The sequence below is a fragment of the Podarcis gaigeae genome (genome assembly GCF_964106915.1).
Source record: "Podarcis gaigeae genome assembly, chromosome: 12".
NCBI classification, from domain to species: domain Eukaryota; kingdom Metazoa; phylum Chordata; class Lepidosauria; order Squamata; family Lacertidae; genus Podarcis; species Podarcis gaigeae.
Window position 1 is genome coordinate 4,551,393 of NC_139688.1, and position 21,447 is coordinate 4,572,839.

Here is a 21,447-nt window from a genome sequence, read left to right on the forward strand (position 1 = left end):
CCTCTCTTGAGGCTCCTCTGCCTGAGCCTCAAACTAGGGGTCTATTGCAGTGTTCTCTGAGACACACCTAAACACTGAGCCATCCAGCTGGTGCCTGGTTAAGGACACCAATTAAATTGCCCTCCCTGTCTCAACTGTAACTGCTATAGGTCTGAAACCATTTCGTATTTCCTAGCCATAGACCACCTCTCACTGGTCATCAGAGAAGCTAGGGGGCTGCTGGTGGTTTCCCTGATGTGTTCCAAACTGCCGCTGGTCACAGAGGTACCCAGCTCTTCCCTAACTAAGTTCTGGGATTTAGGTTGGCCTCCCTGGTCAAGCTGTAGTTACTATAGGGATCAAAACTATTGGAGGTCTGCAAGGCTCATGTGCTTCCCAGTTCAGTAATGGGCTTTGGAGAAACTAGGAGGCTTGCCTTACTACCAAAGCCACAGCTCAGCAGAGAATTCTCCAGCTCTGCCTGGCTGAACTCTTGCCTTCATTGAGGTCCAGAGATCTGAAACCTTTGTATACACTCTAGTTCTGTATACTAACTTGGATAACCTAAGGGATCTCTGGAGCGATCCCCTCCATCGCTCCCAAAGCTGAATCTGAGTCTGAAACTCTTCCCTAAATAGATACTCAGCCTCAAAGATACCCCTTGTTGCCCTGTCCCAGTTAGGGCCCCTATGTTACTTCCCAGTTCACACAGAGTGCGCAAGCATTCTGGCGTCATCACAACGCCATAGTCTCCGCTGAATCCTTTCTTGAAATTGTTCAGCATACACTGTAGGGGAGTTACCGGACCTTTTGAGCCACCCCTCCCATATTTAATATGGCCCTTGTGCAGCGTCCCCAAACACCAAACACACAGACACGCAGTTCCCAACTTTCCTCGCCCAGTCGAGCTCGCGCTGCTGGGAAACGAAGTACTTATTGGTTCTACCCCAGGGGAATACCCTGGGGTTGCACACACACACGCACCAAGTGCCTCTTTCACTGGACGCTGTACCACACACTAGCCTCCCGGTCCCCCCCCCCTTTTTCCTTCTGCCTTCCTTTAAATCCTTAAGCGTGGGTGGGTATTAGGGGCCAATCCTTCCCTTACTGCCACCAAGCACGCTTGGACATGTGATCAAGATGTCCCTTCTCCTTAAAAAAGGAGGTTTCCTATGTCCTCAGGGCCCTTTGCCATGTACTCACCCCAGCCGGCTGGTTCCTCCTGCCCTGTCAACCTCGGTCCTTCAATCCGTTGTCTCCTCTCACAGGATCCAGCAGAAGGGTCAAATTGGCTTCGCCCTCCTCCGAAGAAAAACCTCGGTGGCGCCAGGAAAGCGGCCTATTGGCTCTTCCCCTGCGTCCTGCCTAGAAAAGGACAAGGGAGCTGCCTTCTGGTCTTTTTGAGGACTTAAGGTCCTTGATCCGAGTCACCTGTGGCACCAGAAATGTTAGAGACTTCAGAATCTAGACCAGAATGGAAAAATCCAGTTTTATTGACTTTGGTTTAATTTGTCAGACAAATAAAGCAAAGGGGTGCATTCAGGAAAAATGAGAGACTGCCCCCGAACACCAGGGGCAGACAGTTTTTATCCCCTTAGGCAAAGCAAAGTTCAGCCCCCCCCCCAGACATTCCCCTTTATGCATATTCATTGAAGCTCAACCAATTAAAGAATTGATGGTGGCCCTTCGGTTCCAAGCTGCATTATCCACTAGGTGGCGCTGCGAGCTTATAATCCTCTTGACCTATTTGCAATTCCTTGTAAAACCACATCCTGACCATCTGTGTTCTCACCTTATTTTGTGGTGGGCTACATCTTTCCTGTTGTTCGCTCTATTCTTGGTCTGTTTACCAGAATTTTGGTCAGCAGCTAGCTACAGGTGTGAAATGTTCTGACCACACATGCTGCATTTGCAAAGAATGCTTTTGCAAACAGAAGAGAGATAGCTTTTAGCCTTTTTAGCTTGCTCCTTTTAAAATGGCGTTTTTGGATTATAAAATGGCTCCAGCCTGGCTCTCCAAAGTGGACCTCTGGTCTCCACTCCTTCACCACCAGAGAGGTACCTATTTATCTACTTGCACATTGACATGCTTTCGAATTGCTAGGTTGGCAGGAGTTTGAGGTCTTAGATATATGTTAAATGTTCATAAGTGTACCAACCAAGCCCGTACACAGATCAGCACGGGAAGATTGACCTGAAACCATTTTGATTCCCAAACTGAGCAAATGGTTTCTCTCAAACTGAGCAAATGTTTTCTCTGCAAGGTCAAAGGAAAATGGAAAAGCCTCCCCATTGTCTTTTCCTTCACAAATCCTGTCTTAAGTGCACATTTAAGATATGAATAGGGTGTGAGCCTGTGACCTGGCCCAGGAACTAAGAATTTATCATTACAAAAGACTGGCCAGGCTCCCCAGGCAATCCAATCAAGTGACCATTAAACAGGTAACCTGGCAGACAAAAGGTAAACAAAGCACTCAGATTTCGCCTGTAGACCGCCCTTTCTGCGATGTAGGTATGATGTATGGGGTGTGTGTGGTGGTCTTGAGCTCCAGGGCAGGGAATTTTAAATATATAAGGCCTTGCGCACCATTGTTCTGGGTTCCTCCTTTCCTGCATGTGAGGGGAGCACCCTGTTGCAACAGATCAATAAAGATCAGGCTTACTAGCTGCTTTGCTTCTCAATATTCTCTGGTTGGACTCTTATTATCTCCTACCAATAGGGAACCTATGTAAGGACTCTATATGGGCTCTTGGATACTCCATGAGGGGGGAAAGGGCAGATTTTTTGTTTACAACAGGTGTGAGGAATTCAGATCTATTATTTTTCTGATTGAACAACGTTGAGCTTGGTAAGCTTATCTTCGATTTAAAAGTGCTTGATTTTCTCTTGGAAAACCAAAGAATTTCAGTTTTACCTTCTGAAAACATCAGGTAATACCAAATAATTGCTGCTGGCATCTGTCTGTCTTGAGAGACAGTGGAGTGTGCCTCTGGGGTGAACTCAAAAGCGTTGCATTAGCAGCACCGGAGTGACGTCGCTGGGGTGCAAGCCTGGGCAATGTGTCTGGAGGTCCTGGGTTGCCGGGACGACAAGACCCCCCTCTCGGCCTTTGATCCCAAAGCAAAGCAGAACAAGACGTTTGGCACCGGCTTGGTTGCAGCAGATGCTGGAAGGAGGCGTACAAGGTGCCATCCAACCGTCTTAGGGACTCCACTCAGGAGGGCATGGGTAGGCAAACTAAGGCACAGGGGCCGGATCTGGCCCGATCACCTTCTAAATCCGGCCCGCGAATCAGCGTGTTTTTACATGAGTAGAATGTGTTCTTTTATTTAAAATGCACCTCTGGGTTATTTGTGGGGCCTGCCTGGTGTTTTTACAGGAGTAGAATGTGTGCTTTTATTTAAAATGCATCTCTGGGGCATAGGAGTTCGTTCATTACCCCCCCCCCAAAAAAATATAGTCTGGACCCCCACAAGGTCTGAGGGACAGTGGACCGGACCCCTGCTGAAATGTTTGCCGACTCCCGTAGGGTTTACTCCTGAGCCTTTTCTTCTGCAAGAGGTATCCTTCAAGAGGTTTGGATCCGAGTTTTTCTTCTCCTAGATGGGCTCCCTTCCCAGGTGAATGAGCCCCATCTGCCCCTCACTTCCCGGAAACCGCCTTGTTGACTGTCAGACCCACTCTTGGTCTCCGATCTGCTGGAGTCCAAGTTTCCATCTTCCTCTTCATAGGGTTAGGAAATCCATGGCCCTGTGATTACAATTTTAAGGTCTTAGATATATAATAAACGTACCAACCAAGCACGTACATAGATCAGCACAGGAAAACCGACCTGAAACCATTTTTGATTCCTAAACTGACCAAATGTTTTCTCTGCAAGGTCAAAGGAAAATGGAAAAGCCTCCCCACTGTCTTTTCCTTTACAAATCCTGTGGTATGTCTGTCTGTGTTTGAATAGGGTGAGCCTGTGACCTGGCTCAGGAACTAATTATTTATCATTACTAAGTATTTATCATTACAAAAGACTGGCCAGGCTCCCCAGGCAATCCAGTCAAGTAACCTGCCAGACAGGAGATAAACAACAACAGGAGATAGACCACTCAGATTTCTGCTGTAGACCACCTTTTCTGTGATGTAGGTATGATGTTTCTGGGGGTGGTCTTGAACTCCAGGGCGGGCAATTTAAAATGTCTATATAAGGCCTTGCGCACCATTGTTCTGGGTTCCTCCTCCCTCCTTTGTGTGGTGAGTGAGGACCCTGTTGCAACAGATCAATAAAGATCAAGCTTACTAGCTGCTTTGCTTCTCAATATTCTCTGGTTGGCCTTTGTTATTTTCTCCTACCAATAGAGAACCTATGTAAGGACTCTATATGGGCTATTGGATACCCCATAAGGGAAAAGGACAGATTTATTTGTTTACAAGAGCCCTCCAGATGTTGCCAAACTACAAACCGCATCACCCCCAGCCAGCAAGGTCAATGGTCAGGGAGGATGGGAACCAGATGATCCCAGAACCTGATTTATTTATTGATTATTAAAATCAATAAATTGTTAAAATCAATAAACAACTTCAGTGTTGTCACTTTCTAGAATGACCTCCAGGTGTCGCCATAAGCCCACCTCTTTAACGGAGCTTCTGTCAGGTTGCCAGCTGATTTTCCCAAGCATCGCAGCTCTGCTTTTAACAGCGGCACGAGAGGGAATCCAGCTTTTCCCATCCTCATGTTGCGCCTGTCCAAATTCCTCGTAAGTGCTGGGCTTAAAGAAAGAGAGTCTGCGTCATCTTTGAACTGGAGAATCAATACCAAAGCAAAAACCATCTGGGTTATATAGACGAGAGGGGGGCTTGTATGTTAGTGGAAGCAGGTTGAGCTGGCTGTTTTTTTTCTCCCTCCCACCTCTCCAGAAATTGTACTGAGACCTCTTGCCTGACAAGAGTCAAGCCACGGATAAGAGCAAAGCAGAAAACCACTCTGTGCTTTCTCAGAGGCACAGGGCTATCACAGCCAAGGTTTGTACCCACCGCACCCCCTAAACAAAATGTTGTACTTGACTGCTCTGGATTTCACATCCCCCAAAATCTAGGTCAAACACATGTTGGAAATGCAGGGAGGCAGAAGGCACAATGCTGCACATGTGGTGGAACTGCAAAAAAAGAACAGAGAATTTTGGGAGACAATATACAACGAACTTCAGAAAATGTTTAAATGTTCCTTCCCCAAGGAGCCTGAAGCCTTCCCACTAGGAATAATGAGCAATGAAATCCCAAATAAATTTAGGAGAATTTTCATGTATGCAGCAGCAGCAGCAGCAGCCAGAATCTGAATTGTAAAGGGATGGAAAGGAGACGCTATCTCATCAAAATTAGACTGGCAGGTAAAGGGAAGCAGTGGGGAGGAGAGGAGGGTTAGGTTGAATTTGGGAAATAAAATAATATATGGGACAGCAAAGGATAGAATAGATTCTTATAGAATAGTAATGTAACCGGAATAGAAGTTTAAAAGGGGAAGTAAATGTATTTTCAGTATTTTCATTATTGTAATCATTATTATTATTTCTTATTGGTAGAAGGCAATGTTAATTTAGGCTTCTTCATTTTGCTGTCTGTATAATTTTCCTAAGACAATAAACAAAAAAACAAAAACAAAAAAAATTAGACTGGCAGAACAAAATGCGAGAATATGTAGAACTAGCTAGATTATCAGCAAAATTCCAAAATGTCACTGACTAAAATTTTGATAGAGAATGGGATGTATTGTTGTAATGATAAATACTTAGTTCCTGAACCAGGTCACAGGCTCACCCTAATCAAACACAGACATACCCTTAAGACAGGATTTGTGAAGGAAAAGACAATGGGGAGGCTTTTCCATTTTCCTTTGACCTTGCAGAGGAAACATTTGCTCAGTTTGGGATCAAAATGAATTTGCCAGTGATTGTACTCTGCTCGGAAGCAGAAGTCACCTGGAAGTACCTGGAAGGGTGGAGCCAAACAAAACGGAACTGCTTACAGATAGGTAGCTGTGTTGGTCTGCCATAGTCAAAACAAAAAAAAATCCTTCCAGTAGCACCTTAAAGACCAACTAAGTTAGTTCTTGGTATGAGCTTTCGTGTGCATGCACACTTCTTCTTCTCCTTCAGATATACTGGACCGAGGCCGTTTAGGGCTTTAAAGGTCAGCACCAACACTTTGAATTGTGCTCGGAAACATACTGGGAGCCAATGCAGATCTCTCAGGACCGGTGTTATGTGGTCCCGGCGGCCACTCCCAGTCACCAGTCTAGCTGCCACATTCTGGATTAGTTGTAGTTTCCGGGTCACCTTCAAAGGTAGCCCCACATAGAGCGCATTGCAGTAGTCCAAACGGGAGATAACCAGAGCATGTACCACTTTGGCGAGGCAGTCCGCAGGCAGAGAGGGTCTCAGCCTACGTACCAGATGGAGCTGGTAAACAGCTGCCCTGGATACAGATTTGACCTGTGCCTCCATGGACAGCTGTGAGTCCAAAATGACTCCCAGGCTGCGCACCTGGTCCTTCAGGGAGCACAGTTACCCCATTCAGGACCAGGGAATCCTCCACACCTGCCTGCCTCCTGTCCCCCAAAAACAGTACTTCAGTCTTGTCAGGATTCAACCTCAATCTGTTAGCCGCCATCCATCCTCCAACAGCTTCCAGACACTCACACAGGACCTTCACCGCCTTCACTGGTTCTGATTTAAAAGAGAGGTAGAGCTGGGTATCATCCGCATATTGATGAACACCCAGCCCAAACCTCCTGATGATCTCTCCCAGCGGTTGCATGTAAATGTCACATACAGTAAGTATTAAGTTTGGAATGAACGTTTTATTCTCCACACCCACTCCCATTGATTGTTTTGTGTCGTGTTGTTTTTAAAATCAATAAAGCATGATGAAAAAGGAAAAGGAAAGAAAAGAAACCACTTTAAACAGTCATGGCTTCCCCCAAATAATTCTGGGAGCTGTAGTTTGTTAAGGGTGTTGCAACGGAGACCCCTATTCTCAGAGTGGCTTAACACTCAATTTTTTTTTCACTGGGAACTCTGGGAATTGTAGTTCTGGGGGGCAGGAACCTTTGCACTCCTGACAAACTGCAGCTCCCAGAATCCTTTGGGGGGGGAGCCATGATGGTTTAAAGTGGGGTTGCAGAGCTTTAAATGTATGGTGTGGAAACAGCCAACTTTCCTGCTGTGATAGGAATTTTAAGCTCTTAGATATATAATAAACGTACCAACCAAGCACGTACATAGATCAGCACAGCAAAACTGACCTGAAACCATTTTTGATTCCCAAAATTGAGCAAATGTTTTCTCTGCAAGGTCAATGGAAAATGGAAAAGCCTCTCCATTGTCTTTTCCTTCACAAATCCTGTCTTAAGGGTATGTCTGTGTTTGAATAGGGTGAGCCTGTGACCTGGCTCAGGAACTAAGTATTTATCATTACTGAGTGCTCACTGGAAGGACAGATCCTGAAGCTGAGGCTCCAAGACTTTGGCCACCTCATGAGAAGAGAAGACTCCCTGGAAAAGACCCTGATGTTGGGAAAGATGGAGGGCACAAGGAGAAGGGGACGACGGAGAACGAGATGGTTGGACAGTGTTCTCAAAGCTACAAACATGAGTCTGACCAAACTGCGGGAGGCAGTGGAAGACAGGAGTGCCTGGCATGCTTTGGTCCAGGGGGTCACGAAGAGTCGGACACGACTAAACGACTAAACAACAACAACAAAGTATTTATCATTACAAGAGACTGGCCAGGCTCCCCAGGCAATCCAATCAAGTGACCATTAAACAGGTAACCTGGCAGACAGGAGATAAACAACGCACTCAGATTTCTGTTTTAGACCACCCTTTCTGTGATGTATGTATGATGTTTCTGGGGGTGGTCTTGAGCTCCAGGGCAGGGAATTTAAAATGTCTATATAAGGCCTTGCGTCCCATTGTTCTGGGTTCCTCCTCCCTCCTGCATTGTGGTGAGTGAGGACCCTGTTGCAACAGATCAATAAAGATCAGGCTCACTAGCTGCTTTGCTTCTCAATATTCTCTGGTTGGCCTCTGTTGTTTTCTCCTACCATTAGGGAACCTACGTAAGGACTCTATATGGGCTCTTGGATATCCCATAAGGGAAAAAGGGCAGATTTTTGTTTGCAACACTGCTCTCACTCTTCCCTGCTCATTTCCTCGTCACGCTCCTTATTGCAAAAAGTTACCGTATATATTTTGCAGAAGCAGCTCTGTTGACAAATCAGCTTCAACTGCACAACATGAATTTGCCAGTGATTGAATTCTGCTCAGAAACAGAAGTCACCTGGAAGTGCCTGGAAGGGTGGAGCCAAACAAAACGGAACTGCGTCCAAGTAAAATTGCATTAGCTCATTATGTAAGAGTTTGGAAAAGCGATGCTGTGTCACTGTTTCTGTGAAGTTCTCACCCTGGGCCAGCAGGGGGATACTGTAGATAGTTTTCACTCAGGTCCACATATGCAAACAAGGGATTGAAAGTGACGTTCAGTGATTGGATAGTTACAGAAAATGGTTACTGTTGCATTGTAGTGGAGCTCTATATAAGCAGGCTGGCTGAACCCTTCAGTTCAGTTCTGTTCTGGCCTGTGAATAAACAAGAGCTGTTTTGAAGAATCGCTGTGTCGTCTGATATGTTCACCCACAACTTAACAGTTTCTATTAGCAATTAAAAAACAACAACAACAAAAAAACAACCCTAAGTTGTTTAAACCAGACAGGCTTTTTCTGAAGCAGCAAAACATTCAGTTCCAGGAACAGGGAAATGTAATAAAATTATTTTAGTTTTCATCGGAGGTTTTGGTTGTTATTGCTTTTTGTTATTATTATATGGATATCTCCACTTTTATGTCCACTACTTAATATCCACCTGGAAATAAGCATTTGGCGTTGACATTTTCCTTTTTTTTTTAAAAAAAAATATTAAATTCTTTATTGATTAAAAATTTACATATCTATACAAACATTATATGCTATCTCTTTACACATGAAGAAAAAGAAAATTATGTAGAGAATAGAAAATTTCTAAAGGAAGAAAAAAGAGGAAAAGGAAAAAATAAAGAAATAAACATACAAAGTAAAAAAAAATCAAAAGAGGAAAAGACAAGACAAATCAACATTATTTACACAATAAAAGTGTTCATTGACACAATCTGTCCCATCCTTCTCATTATACTGTAATATAAACATTTTTTTAACACAGATTTGTATTGTATAGTATCATTTCTTTCTACTTTGTATATATTCCTCTAATCGTTTTCTTGACAAATATCACTCAATTTCTGCTAATACGGAATTATTTGTACAATAAAGTTTCACATAGTTCTGGAATATTATCCATTCTCTAGTTGTTTTCTGATCCCGTCAGTTTTGCTAATTGTAGATATTCTCACATGAGTATCTGCCAGTCATTAATCTCTGGAAGCGTGTCATTCTTCCAGTTCTTTGCTACAAGGATTCTAGCTGCTGTTACACTGTACATAAACAATGTTCTTCTTTCTCTTTTAATTTTGGCTTTGACCTTTTCCATATAAAATAAAAGGCAGGGGGGGAAATAGTGTGCTATTGCCCCTAATGCACACTTGGGGGGGAAATAGATTATATAATGCATAGAGAACTCTGCACATGCTCAGAGAAAGGCCTCGCACTGGTTCCACACATCCCCCCATGAGAGATAAAATACACTGTGGCCTTCTAAGAGAGCGTAGATATTTTAGCAATGACAAGCCTAGACAGCATCTTAAAAAGCAGAGACATCACCTTGCTGACAAAGGTCCATATAGTTCAAGCTCTGGTTTTCCCAGTAGTGATGTATGGAAGTGAGAGCTGGACCATAAAGAAGGCTGATCGCCAAAGAATGGATGCTCTTTTGAATTATGGTGCTGCAGGAGACTCTTTTTTTTAAGTTTAAGATCTCCAAACTTTATTCTTACCCATCAGATTTTTTAAAAAACCCTGAATCTGCTCAACATGGAAATACATTTCACATGCTGTTACTGAAAGTACCGTACACATGGTGGTAGTTGCATTAACACACCCACACCCACACCCACACCCACACACACCCTGCTAACCCGCCACAGGCCTGAACTACAGCATGGACTGATCATTAGTCACTTCTTGTTGTTTAGTCGTTTAGTCGTGTCCGTCTCTTGGTGACCCCCTGGACCAGAGCACGCCAGGCACTTCTGTCCTCCACTGCCCCCCACAGTTTGGTCAAACTCATGCTGGTAGCTTCCAGAACACTGTCCAACCATCTCGTCCTCTGTCGTCCCCTTCTCCTTGTGCCCTCCATCTTTCCCAACATCAGGGTCTTTTCCAGGGAGTCTTCTCAATCAAAACCTCTCCATTCTGAAGGAAATCAGCCCTGAGTACTTCCTGGAAGGACAGATCCTGAAGCTGAGGCTCCAAGACTTTGGCCACCTCATGAGAAGAGAAGACTCCCTGGAAAAGACCCTGATGTTGGGAAAGATGGAGGGCGCAAGGAGAAGGGGACGACAGAGGACGAGATGGTGGGACAGTGTTCTGGAAGCTACCAGCATGAGTTTGACCAAACTGCGGGAGGCAGTGGAAGACAGGAGTGCCTGGCGTGATCTGGTCCATCGGGTCACAAAGAGTTTGCAATTCTTTGCAACCTGTAAAGAACGCAACCCAGTCACGAAGAGTCGGACACGACTAAACAACAACAAATTTTAGTTCTCCGAATTTTGTTAGACTTCAACTCCCACCCAGTCTGAAATCCTGGAGAGTTTCTTTGGGTCAGTGGTTGGACGATACTGAGCTAGATCGATCCAATATCTGATTTTGTATTAGGCCTGTGCTCACTTCTGGAAAAGTTAATTGAATACAGACTAGGCGCTATATGCCCTGAATTTGTTTGTGAAGCCAAGGCTTGGCTAAGGAACATGAGAGGCAATGACAAAGAGAGCGTCGCTGAGCATGTGCAGCGTGTGGACACTCTGCCTTTTTTTAAATATAGCAACTTTTTGAATCTTTATTTGCACCAGCCACCAGCCATAGCAATAAAACAAAATGTCTTTACCCGGGGGGTGCAAGGAGTGTGGGGCACTCAGATGCCCAATTCTGGGGGGTGCCAAATGTACACCTACTGTATACCGGTCCCTCTCGATCGGTGGCAGTGAAAAGCAATGGAGTAAAAGTCCTTGCCCCCCCCCACTGCCGCTCTGTTACTGCGTAGGCATGGGACAAAATTGCTCCATCCCTGAGGAGAAAAGTGCCGTCGTGTGAGGGAGAAGGAGGGAGAGGGAAAGAATGTGTGCGCTGGCGATCCACGCGGCGATTCCTGGACCGTCCACGGGCCGGATCTAGAAGGCAATTTGGCCCACGGCCCTTAGTTTGCAGAGCCATGCTCTTATGCATATTGATAGTGTGCTCAGCTTGACAGATACTTGCCAGACTATATTCGAAAAGGGAGGTACAGTGGTACCTCCGGTTACAGACGCTTCATGTTACAGACTCCACTAACCCAGAAATAGTACCTCGGCTTAAGAACTTTGTTTCAGGATGAGAACAGAAATCGCACAGCAGCGGTGTGGCGGCAGCGGGAGGCCCCATTAGCTAAAGTGGTACCTCAGGTTAAGAATAGTTTCAGTTTAAGAACGGACCTGCAGAACGAATTATCAATCAATCAATCTTTACAAAACAATGCACACCTTACATTAAAAACCTGACAGTACCAACTTATCAAAGGTTATTCACCAAAGCCAGACTCAACGTCTTTCCTTCTGCAGTGTTGGAAGGCAGGTTGAGAGGAGTTCCCTACCAGGACAGACTTTGCTCGTGTGCTCAAGACATCGATTCCATAAAACATATTTTGTTGCATTGTGCAAAATATGAGCAAGCCAGGGCTGAACTGATATTACCCTTGCTGGTACCTTTCCCGGGAAAATCAGAGGCTCACTATGTCAGGTTCCTATTGGAAGACTGGACAAATGCTAGAACATTCGCAGAACGAATTACAGGTAAGTTCTTAACCTGAGGTACCACTGTATAAACCCCATGTCCAAAGTCAGTTGGAAACCTTTCCCCATTTCCTTCCTCCTTGCAGAGAAATATTTGAGGTCATTTTGGGAAAATGGCTTCAGGATTGTTCTCCTGTACTATTTCAGACACGTGGTTTATATACTGATTATGTCTCTGCCTTGTACATTTACGAACATTTATTCTATGTTTGAGGGATGCGGGTGGCGCCGTGGGTTAAACCACAGAGCCTAGGACTTGCTGATCAGAAGGTCGGCGGTTCGAATCCCCACGACGGGGTGAGCTCCCGTTGCTCGGTCCCTGCTCCTGCCCACCTAGCAGTTCGAAAGCACATCAAAGTGCAAGTAGATAAATAGGTACCGCTCCGGCGGGAAGGTAAACGGCGTTTCCGTGTGCTGCTCTGGTTCGCTAGAAGCGGCTTAGTCCTGCTGGCCACATGACCCGGAAGCTGTACGCCGGCTCCCTCGGCCAATAAAGCGAGATGAGCGCTGCAAACCCAGAGTCAGCCACGACTGGACCTAATGGTCAGGGGTCCCTTTACCTTTACCTATTCTATGTTTGAGACTTTAGAATTCTTATAACAAATACATAAAGGCAGGGCCCAAAGGCGACTGTCTCCTGGCATGAAGTTTCATCTGGTGGGGTGTGTGTGTGTCTGATGATCTGAAGAATGTTCCAGAAAACTGGTGCTTCCCTGACATGCTTGCAAAATCCTATTCAGTTAGTGGGTATCCCACAGAACAAAGCCCCCTCTCTACATATTGTGACAGTTTGGAAGGAGAAGACGCCGTTCCTCTTTGGAAATGTCTCCAACGATATCGACAAGCAATCGTTTGGCAGAAAACCCTTGCGACAGGATTGCAAAGGGAGGGTGGTTGGTTGTGGTGAATAAAATGTCATGTTTGCCGCTGACGACCCCCAGCCAGCAGCTCCCTATGCCTTTGAGCAACAAACCGGTTATAAACTGTTTCTTTCCATCGGTATGCTGAAGGGTTGTACAATATTAAGAAGTAAGAAGACCTTGCTGGATCTAGTCCAGCATCCCGTTCTCACTGCGGCCACCCAGATGCACATTATGGGAAATGGTGAGGGAGGAAGGGGACACCCGCCTAGCCAGCCAGATCAGCCGAATCAACCCTGGCGATCAATGGGGTGACAGATGTCGCAGCCAGATCACCCTCACACCCATGCTTCACATGTACTATTACGTTGTCGTCTTTATGAGGATATACGTTTGACTTTTATTACACCTGTTTTGCAAAAGTCCAGGAAAGAATCGGAATACCATAGTTTAAAACTATTGCTAGAGGACAAGAATCCCAAGACTACATTAAATGTAGCTAAATTCTGTCTGTCTGCAATCAATCGCAGGAAGCAAGTGGTATCCCATAATGTTCAAACCCCTAAATGTTAATTAGGGGAAACGCTAACAATTAATTTTAATTTTTATATTTAAAGCCTTGTTATATTCATATTGTCCCTTGTATTTCTGATATTTTTTATGATCTGTGATATTGTGTGTGTTGACGCTGGTCTGTGACTATATTAATAAATTCATTCATTCATTATGGGAAACGGGCAAACAGGATTCGAACACAAGACCCGTCTCCCTTCCTGGGGTTTCCAGAAATTGGTATTGAGAAGCATTGCTGCTTATGACCGTTAGAATCAAATAACTGCAGAGTTGGGAGGCTCTGAGGATCATCTAGTCCAACCCCCTGCCATGCAGGATTCTTTTGCTTGAGGTGGGGCTCGAACTCACCACCCTGAAATTAAGAGCCTCTACTGATTGAGCTACCCAGGATGTGGCAGAGAGCATCGCCATCATGTCTAATACTCATACAAAGCCTTTAAACTGATGAGCATCTACTGTTCCCAACCCTAACCCTGCGGAAAGCCGTCTAATTAGATTTTAATTTGATCCTTGTTTTCAGGAGATAATTTAATTATTGTTTGATTTAATCCAATGTTCTATATACAGTGGTATCTCAGGTTACATAGGCTTCAGGCTACATACGCTTCAGGTTACAGACTCTGCTAACCCAGAAATAGTGCTTCAGGTTAAGAACTTTGCTTCAGGATGAGAACAGAAATCGTGCTCTGGCGGCACGGCGGCAGCGGGAGGCCCCATTAGCTAAAGTGGTGCTTCAGGTTAAGAACAGTTTCAGGTTAAGAACGGACCTCCGGAATGAATTAAGTACTTAAATCGAGGTACCACTGTATCTGAAGGAGTGCCTCCACCCCCATCGTTCTGCCGGGATGCTGAGGTCCAGCTCCGAGGGCCTTCTGGCGGTTCCCTCCCTGCGAGAAGCCAAGTTACAGGGAACCAGGCAGAGGGCCTTCTCGGTGGTGGCAACCGCCCTGTGGAACGCCCTCCCACCAGATGTCAAAGACAAAAACAGCTACCAGACTTTTAGAATACATCTGAAGGCAGCTCTGTTCAGGGAAGCTTTTAATGTTTGATGCATTACAGTATTTTAATATTTTGTTGAAAGCTGCCCAGAGTGGCTGGGGAAACTCAGCCAGATGGGTGGGGTATAAATAATAATAAATTATCATCATCATCATCACCCCCTATTTCATCTGATACATCTCCCCCTATTTCATATATTATCGTTTTATTCCCATTGCTCACATTTCAAATCCTGCCCACAATTTCATTTGGTTATGTTTCCCCCCCTCCAAATAATGGAAACAAGAGGAGATACCGACAATAGAAGATTGGAGACTGAAGCTGACTGACTATGCAGAATTGGACCGATTAACCAGAAAAATTAGATATCTCCAAGACCAAAAGTTCATCGAGGACTGGGGGAAATTTGTTGAATATCTGAAAAGAACATGTGATGTGCAAACAACACTGGTGGGATTTCAAGAAGCACTGTGAAAGCAGAGATATATTGTTAAAAAAACAAATAGGAGTGGGAGGGAAGTTTAATGGCAATATAAACAGAGGAATGCGTAAACTGAGAAGTAATTATGGATGATTGTCAGAGAAGCCTAAAGGTAAAGGTAAAGGGACCCCTGACCATTAGGTCCAGTCGTGACCGACTCTGGGGTTGTGGCGCTCATCTCACCTTATTGGCCGAGGGAGCCGGCGTACAGCTTCCGGGTCATGTGGCCAGCATGACTAAGCCGCTTCTGGCGAATCAGAGCAGCGCACAGAAACGCCGTTTACCTTCCCGCTGGAGCGGTACCTATTTATCTACTTGCACTTTGATGTGCTTTTGAACTGCTAGGTGGGCAGGAGCAGGGGCCGAGCAACGGGAGCTCACCCCGTCGTGGGGATTCGAACCGCCAACCTTCTGATCAGCAAGTCCTAGGCTCTGTGGTTTAACCCACAGCGCCACCCACGTCAGAGAAGCCTAAGGAAGTCTAAAAAGAATCAAATTTGTGAAAATTTGGCATAATTGTATTTTTGTGTTGGAAAATAATAAAAATTATTTTTTTAAAAAAGGAAGCCGCCCAGAGTGGCTGGGGAACCCCAGTCAGATGTGCAGGATATAAATAAATTATTATTATTATTATTATTATTATTATTATTATTATTAAGGTGACTGAGAGGAGGCAGGACATCTGCCTTCAAATATCTGAATGATGCAGGTGGAGACGCTCCTTCAGGTATACTTTTCCAGGCTAAACATACCCGGTCCTCCTAAGGCTTGGCTTACAAACCCTTGATCATCTTGGTCTCTCTCCTCTGCAACCCTTGTGGCATGGCAGTCTCCATATTCACTCTTGGTTCTCAGGGGAGGGGGAGAAACTTCTCATTTAACAAACTGTTTGTATTAAAGATTTTCTTGGGTTACACAAGTATATGCATTGTCTCTATTTTCAGATCACAAAGTCCTTTCTACGGATCAGTTCTCTTCAGTGGAAACCCCATCATTTGCCAAGCCCCATCAAGCCAAGCAGAAATAAACCTCCATCTATAATATTTAACAAACCTCCATCTATTTACCATGACTTCACTTTTGTTGAAAAGTATTTATAAAGAAACTTCCTCATTCCCTCCAAGGTGAAGATGGTAATAAAATGCCCACAAAGGCATTAACTGATATGAAACAAAAAGATGGCCTCAGATAATCCCTGCCATGGCCTTCCTTGTTGACTTAATCTCAATGATTTAAGAGAAAACCCCAGTCACGAATGCACAGCGCCAGGGGAAGGACAGGGCTTCGGATTAGGCAACAAAGCAGCTTGTTTTTCTGATATAAAAGTGGAATTTTTCTGCGTGGGGAAGTCATTGTGATAATGTGTATGGACTTGGGAAATGATGGCTTAGGGGAAAGCCCATGAGAGGCTGAAAAATTGCACTCCTCCTGCCAGAGATTCTGTAGTAACTGTGTTCACGTGCCTTCAAGCACCTCTGGCGAGAAAAATGTGTTCCTGGGGTTGGAACGATTTTGACTGCATTGCAGAGCCCAGCCCATGAAATGATGGATGAGGGGTTTGGAACGGCCAAACATGCCCTGGGAAAGTTCCAGAAAATAAACACCGGCTAGTGGGGAAAGGTCTCATCTCCACGTTTACATGTGAAATATGCAGAAGATTGGGATTTATGCAAATCTGTTTGAAGGATAGGGTACGTTCCCACCAACCCCTTGAGAAAATTGCAAGTTCCTAAAGGTGACTCTGAGAGCCATGTAGGAATTCTGTATCATTTTGCATTTTTGTGGTCGAAACCACAGAGCCTAGGGCTTGCCGATCAGAAGGTCGGCGCTTCGAATCCCCCCGATGGGGTGAGCTCCCGTTGCTTGGTCCCTGCTCCTGCCAACCTGGCAGTTCAAAAACACGTCAAGTAGATAAATAGGTACCGCTCCGGCGGGAAGGTAAACAGCGTTTCTGTGCGCTGCTCTGGTTTTGAAAGAAGCGGCTTAGTCACCCTGTCTGCGGACAAAATGCCTGCTCCCTTGGCCAATAAAGCGAGATGAGCACCACAACCCCAGAGTCGTCTGCGACTGGACCTAATGGTCAGGGGTCCCTTTACCTTTATCCTTTACATTTGAAGGATGCGGGTGGCACTGTGGGTTAAACCACAGAGCCTATGACTTGCCGATCATAAGGTCAGCGGTTCGAATCCCCGCGATGGGGTGAGCTCCCATTGCTCAGTCCCTGCTCCTGCCAACCTAGCAGTTCGAAAGCACGTCAAAGTGCAAGTAGATAAATAGGTACCACTCCGGCGGAAAGGTAAATGGTGTTTCCGTGCGCTGCTCTGGTTTGCCAGAAGTGGCTTAGTCCTGCTGGCCACATGACCTGGAAGATGTACGCTGGCTCCCTCGGCCAATAAAGCAAGATGAGCGCCGCAACCCCAGAGTCGTCTGTGACTGGACCTAACGGTCAGGGATCCCTTTACCTTTATCTTTTACATTTGTACAGTGGTACCTTGGCTTACAAACAGTCCTGTTTACGAAGTATTCGGTTTACAAACTCCGCAAAACCAGAAGTAGTGTTCCAGTTTTCGAACTTTACCTCGGTCTATGAACGGAAGCTGAACGGTGGAAGGGCACCAGTGGCAGGAGGCCTCATTAGACTCGCTGATGGGGTCCAAAGGAAAGCAGAACAAACCGCTGGGCACCCGCTTGTTAAGATTTTAGCTTGTGTTACTCTGAAGAGACACAGGGCACTTCTAGGCTGCCACGGTTTGGGGCTGAGATTCAGTCACATATTGGGAAATTCAGGCTGCACAGTTAAAGCCTTGAGCAAGAAACTCACTTCCCAAAAAGACAGCCTCTTTGCAATAAGAAAGTTACTGGAAAATGTGCTGTGGGGTTAACACTTGCTTTGATGCAACAGAATCTGACTTCCCCACAGACAAATCAGAATGGCTACTCATTGAATAGCTACAGATAGATCAAGTAGAATGCTCTGTAGACCATTTGGATCCCTTCCAATCGGGATTCAGGCCTCACCATGGGACTGAAACTGCCTTGGTCGCGCTGGTTGATGATCTCCGGCGGGCTAGGGACAAAGGTGAGAGCTGTTTCCTAGTTCTGCTGGATCTCTCAGCGGCCTTTGACACCATCGACCATAACATCCTTCTGGACCGTCTAGAGGGGCTGGGAGCTGGGGGCACTGTCCTACAGTGGTTCCGCTCCTTCCTCCTGGGCCGTGTCCAGAAAGTGGTGGTGGGGGGTGAGTGTTCAGACCCCTGGGCTCTCACTTGTGGGGTGCCTCAGGGTTCTGTCCTCTCCCCCATGCTTTTTAATATCTATATGAAGCCGCTGGGAGAGATCATCAGGGGGTTTGGACTGGGTGTTCATCAGTATGCAGATGACACCCAGCTCTACCTCTCCTTTAAATCAGAACCAGTGAAGGCGGTGAAGGTCCTGTGTGAGTGCCTGGAGGCGGTTGGAGGTTGGATGGCGGCTAACAGATTGAGGTTGAATCCTGACAAGACAGAAGTACTGTTTTTGGGGGACAGGAGGCGGGCAGGTGTGGGGGATTCCCTGGTCCTGAATGGGGTAACTGTGCCCCTGAAGGACCAGGTGTGCAGCCTGGGAGTCATTTTGGACTCACAGCTGTCCATGGAGGCGCAGGTTAACTCTGTGTCCAGGGCAGCTGTCTCCCAGCTCCATCTGGTACGCAGGCTAAGACCCTACCTCCCCGCGGACTGTCTCGCCAGAGTGGTGCATGCTCTAGTTATCTCACGCTTGGACTACTGCAACGCGCTCTACGTGGGGCTACCTTTGAAGGTGACCCGGAAACTGCAATTAATCCAGAATGCGGCAGCTAGACTGGTGACTGGGAGTGGCCGCCGGGACCACATAACACCGGTCCTGAGAGATCTGCATTGGCTCCCAGTACGTTTCTGAGCACAATTCAAAGTGTTGGTGCTGACCTTGAAAGCCCTAAACAGCCTCGGTCCTGTATACCCGAAGGAGCGTCTCCACCCCCATCGTTCAGCCCGGACACTGAGATCCAGCGCCAAGGGCCTTCTGGCGGTTCCCTCATTGCGAGAAGTGAGGCTACAGGGAACCAGACAGAGGGCCTTCTCGGTAGTGGCGCCCGCCCTGTGGAACGCCCTCCCATCAGATGTCAAAGAGATAAAGAATTACCTGACATTCAGAAGACATCTGAAGGCAGCCCTGTTCAGGGAAGTTTTTAATATGTAATGCTGTACTGTTTTTAACACTGATTGGGAGCCGCCCAGAGTGGCTGGGGAAGCTCAGCCAGATGGGCGGGGTATAAATAATAAATTATTATTATTATTATTATTATTATTATTTTTATTATTATTATTAGGGTTACCCCGAAGCACCCACTTTTTGGTAGGCAATATTAGTTTTATTTTGGGGGCTGCCGCAGGTGCCAAAATATATTGGCTGTCCCTGAATATGGGCTTTATCCACATTCAGAGCCCTGGTGCCTCTGAATGTCTGTGTTGTTGTTTAGTCGTTTAGTCGTGTCCAACTCTTGGTAACCCCCTGGACCAGAGCACGCCAGGCACTCCTGTCTTCCACTGCCTCCTGCAGTTTGGTCAAACTCATGCTAGTAGCTTCGAGAACACTGTCCAACCATCTCGTCCTCTGTCGTCCCCTTCTCCTTGTGCCCTCCATCTTTCCCAACATCAGGGTCTTTTCCAGGGAGTCTTCTCTTCTCATGACGTGGCCAAAGTCTTGGAGCCTCAGCTTCAGGATCTGTCCTTCCAGTGAGCACTCCGGGCTGATTTCCTTCAGAATGGAGAGGTTGGATCTTCTTGCAGTCCATGGGACTCTCAAGAGTCTCCTCCAGCACCATCATTCAAAAGCATCAATTCTTCAGTGATCAGCCTTCTTTATGGTCTGAATGTCTATTGCTGGGGAAAAACAGGAGGGGATACTGCCATTGCATACACTCCAACATTTCTCCCATTGGGACATCCTATTCCATGGGTAGGCAAACTAAGGCCCGGAGCCGGATCCGGCCCAATCGCCTTCTTAATCCGGCCTGCGGACGGTCCGGGAATCAGCTTGTTTTTGTTAGAGTGGGATTTTCCACTGGTGGCAGATGACAGAGAGTATGACACCATGAGACCAGTGTAAAACCAAATTAAATAAAGGTTTTATTCAAAACAACATACAGCAAAGCTTGTGGGTGTTTTTCCTGCAGGCAGAGTTCAAACTGCAGCCTTTCTCTTGTGTAGTCATGGCCAGCTGTACCCAATCAGCCCAGAGCTCACAGAAACTGTTCTTAAAGGTACAGTGGTACCTCGGGTTACATACGCTTCAGGTTACATACGCTTCAGGTTACAGACTCCACTAACCTAGAAATATTGCTTCAGGTTAAGAACTTTGCTTCAGGATGAGAACAGAAATCGTGCTCTGGCGGCGCAGCAGCAGCAGGAGGCCCCATTAGCTAAAGTGGTGCTTCAGGTTAAGAACAGTTTCAGGTTAAGAACGGACATCCGGAACGAATTAAGTACTTAACCCGTGGTACCACTGTACAAACATCCCTACTATTTCTCTGCAGAATGGTTCCCAACAGTTTCTACATGAGTAGAATGTGTCCTTTTATTTAAAATGCATCTCTGGGTTATTTGTAGGGCCTGCCTGGTGTTTTTACATGAGTAGAATGTGTGCTTTTGTTTAAAATGCACTTCTGCGTTATTTGTGGGGCATAGGAATTCATTCATTTTTTTTCTTCGAAATATAGTCCGGCCCCCCCACCAGGTCTGAGGGACAGTGGACCGGCCCCCTGCCGAAAAAGTCTGCGGACCCCTGTAACCTATTCCATAATAATAATGATTTTATTATTTCTAGCCCAGCCATCTCACTGAGTTGCCCCGGCCACCATGGGCAGCTTCCAACATGTATAAAAACATAATAAAACATTTAAAGGGCTGCCTTCAGGTGTCTTCTAAAGGTTGCCTAGTTACTTACCTCCTTGGCTCGGGGGGGGGGGGGAGAGGGGTCGCATAACTACATACATTCCAACATTTCTCTGATGGAAGTAAGGATGTCCTAAGGAAAAGCAAAACATTCTGGGGTGAAATCAGAAACTGGGACGGCTTCTGTAAATCCGGAACTGTTCCTGGAAAATAGGGGCACTTGGAGGGTCTCATTTTGTGCTCAGATCCTGATTATAATAATAATTTATTATTTATACCCCACCCATCTGGCTGGGTTTCCCCAGCCACTCTGGGCGGCTTCCAGCAAAGTATTAAAATACAGTAGTCTACTGAACATTAAAAACTTCTCTAAACTGGGCTGCCTTCAGGTGTCTTCTAAAAGTCTGGTAGTTGTTGTTCTCTTTGACATCTGGTGGGAGGGCATTCCACAGGGCGGGTGCCACTACCGAGAAGGCCCTCTGCCTGGTTCCTTGTAACTTGGCTTCTCACAGTGAGGGAACCACCAGAAGGCCCTCGGAGCTGGACCTCAGTGTCCGGGCAGAGCGATGGGAGTGGAGACGCTCCTTCAGGTCTACTGGGCCGAGGGCATTTAGGGCTT

The 21,447-nt window shown here is 46.1% G+C and overlaps 1 protein-coding gene across 1 annotated transcript in view; it reads right to left on the reverse strand.

Annotated features, from left to right (window-relative positions):
* Positions 1–21,447, reverse strand: part of LOC310827790 (cytochrome P450 2C25-like) — a 244,651-nt gene that overhangs the window by 178,628 nt on the left and 44,576 nt on the right. The gene's annotated exons all lie outside the window — the stretch shown is intronic.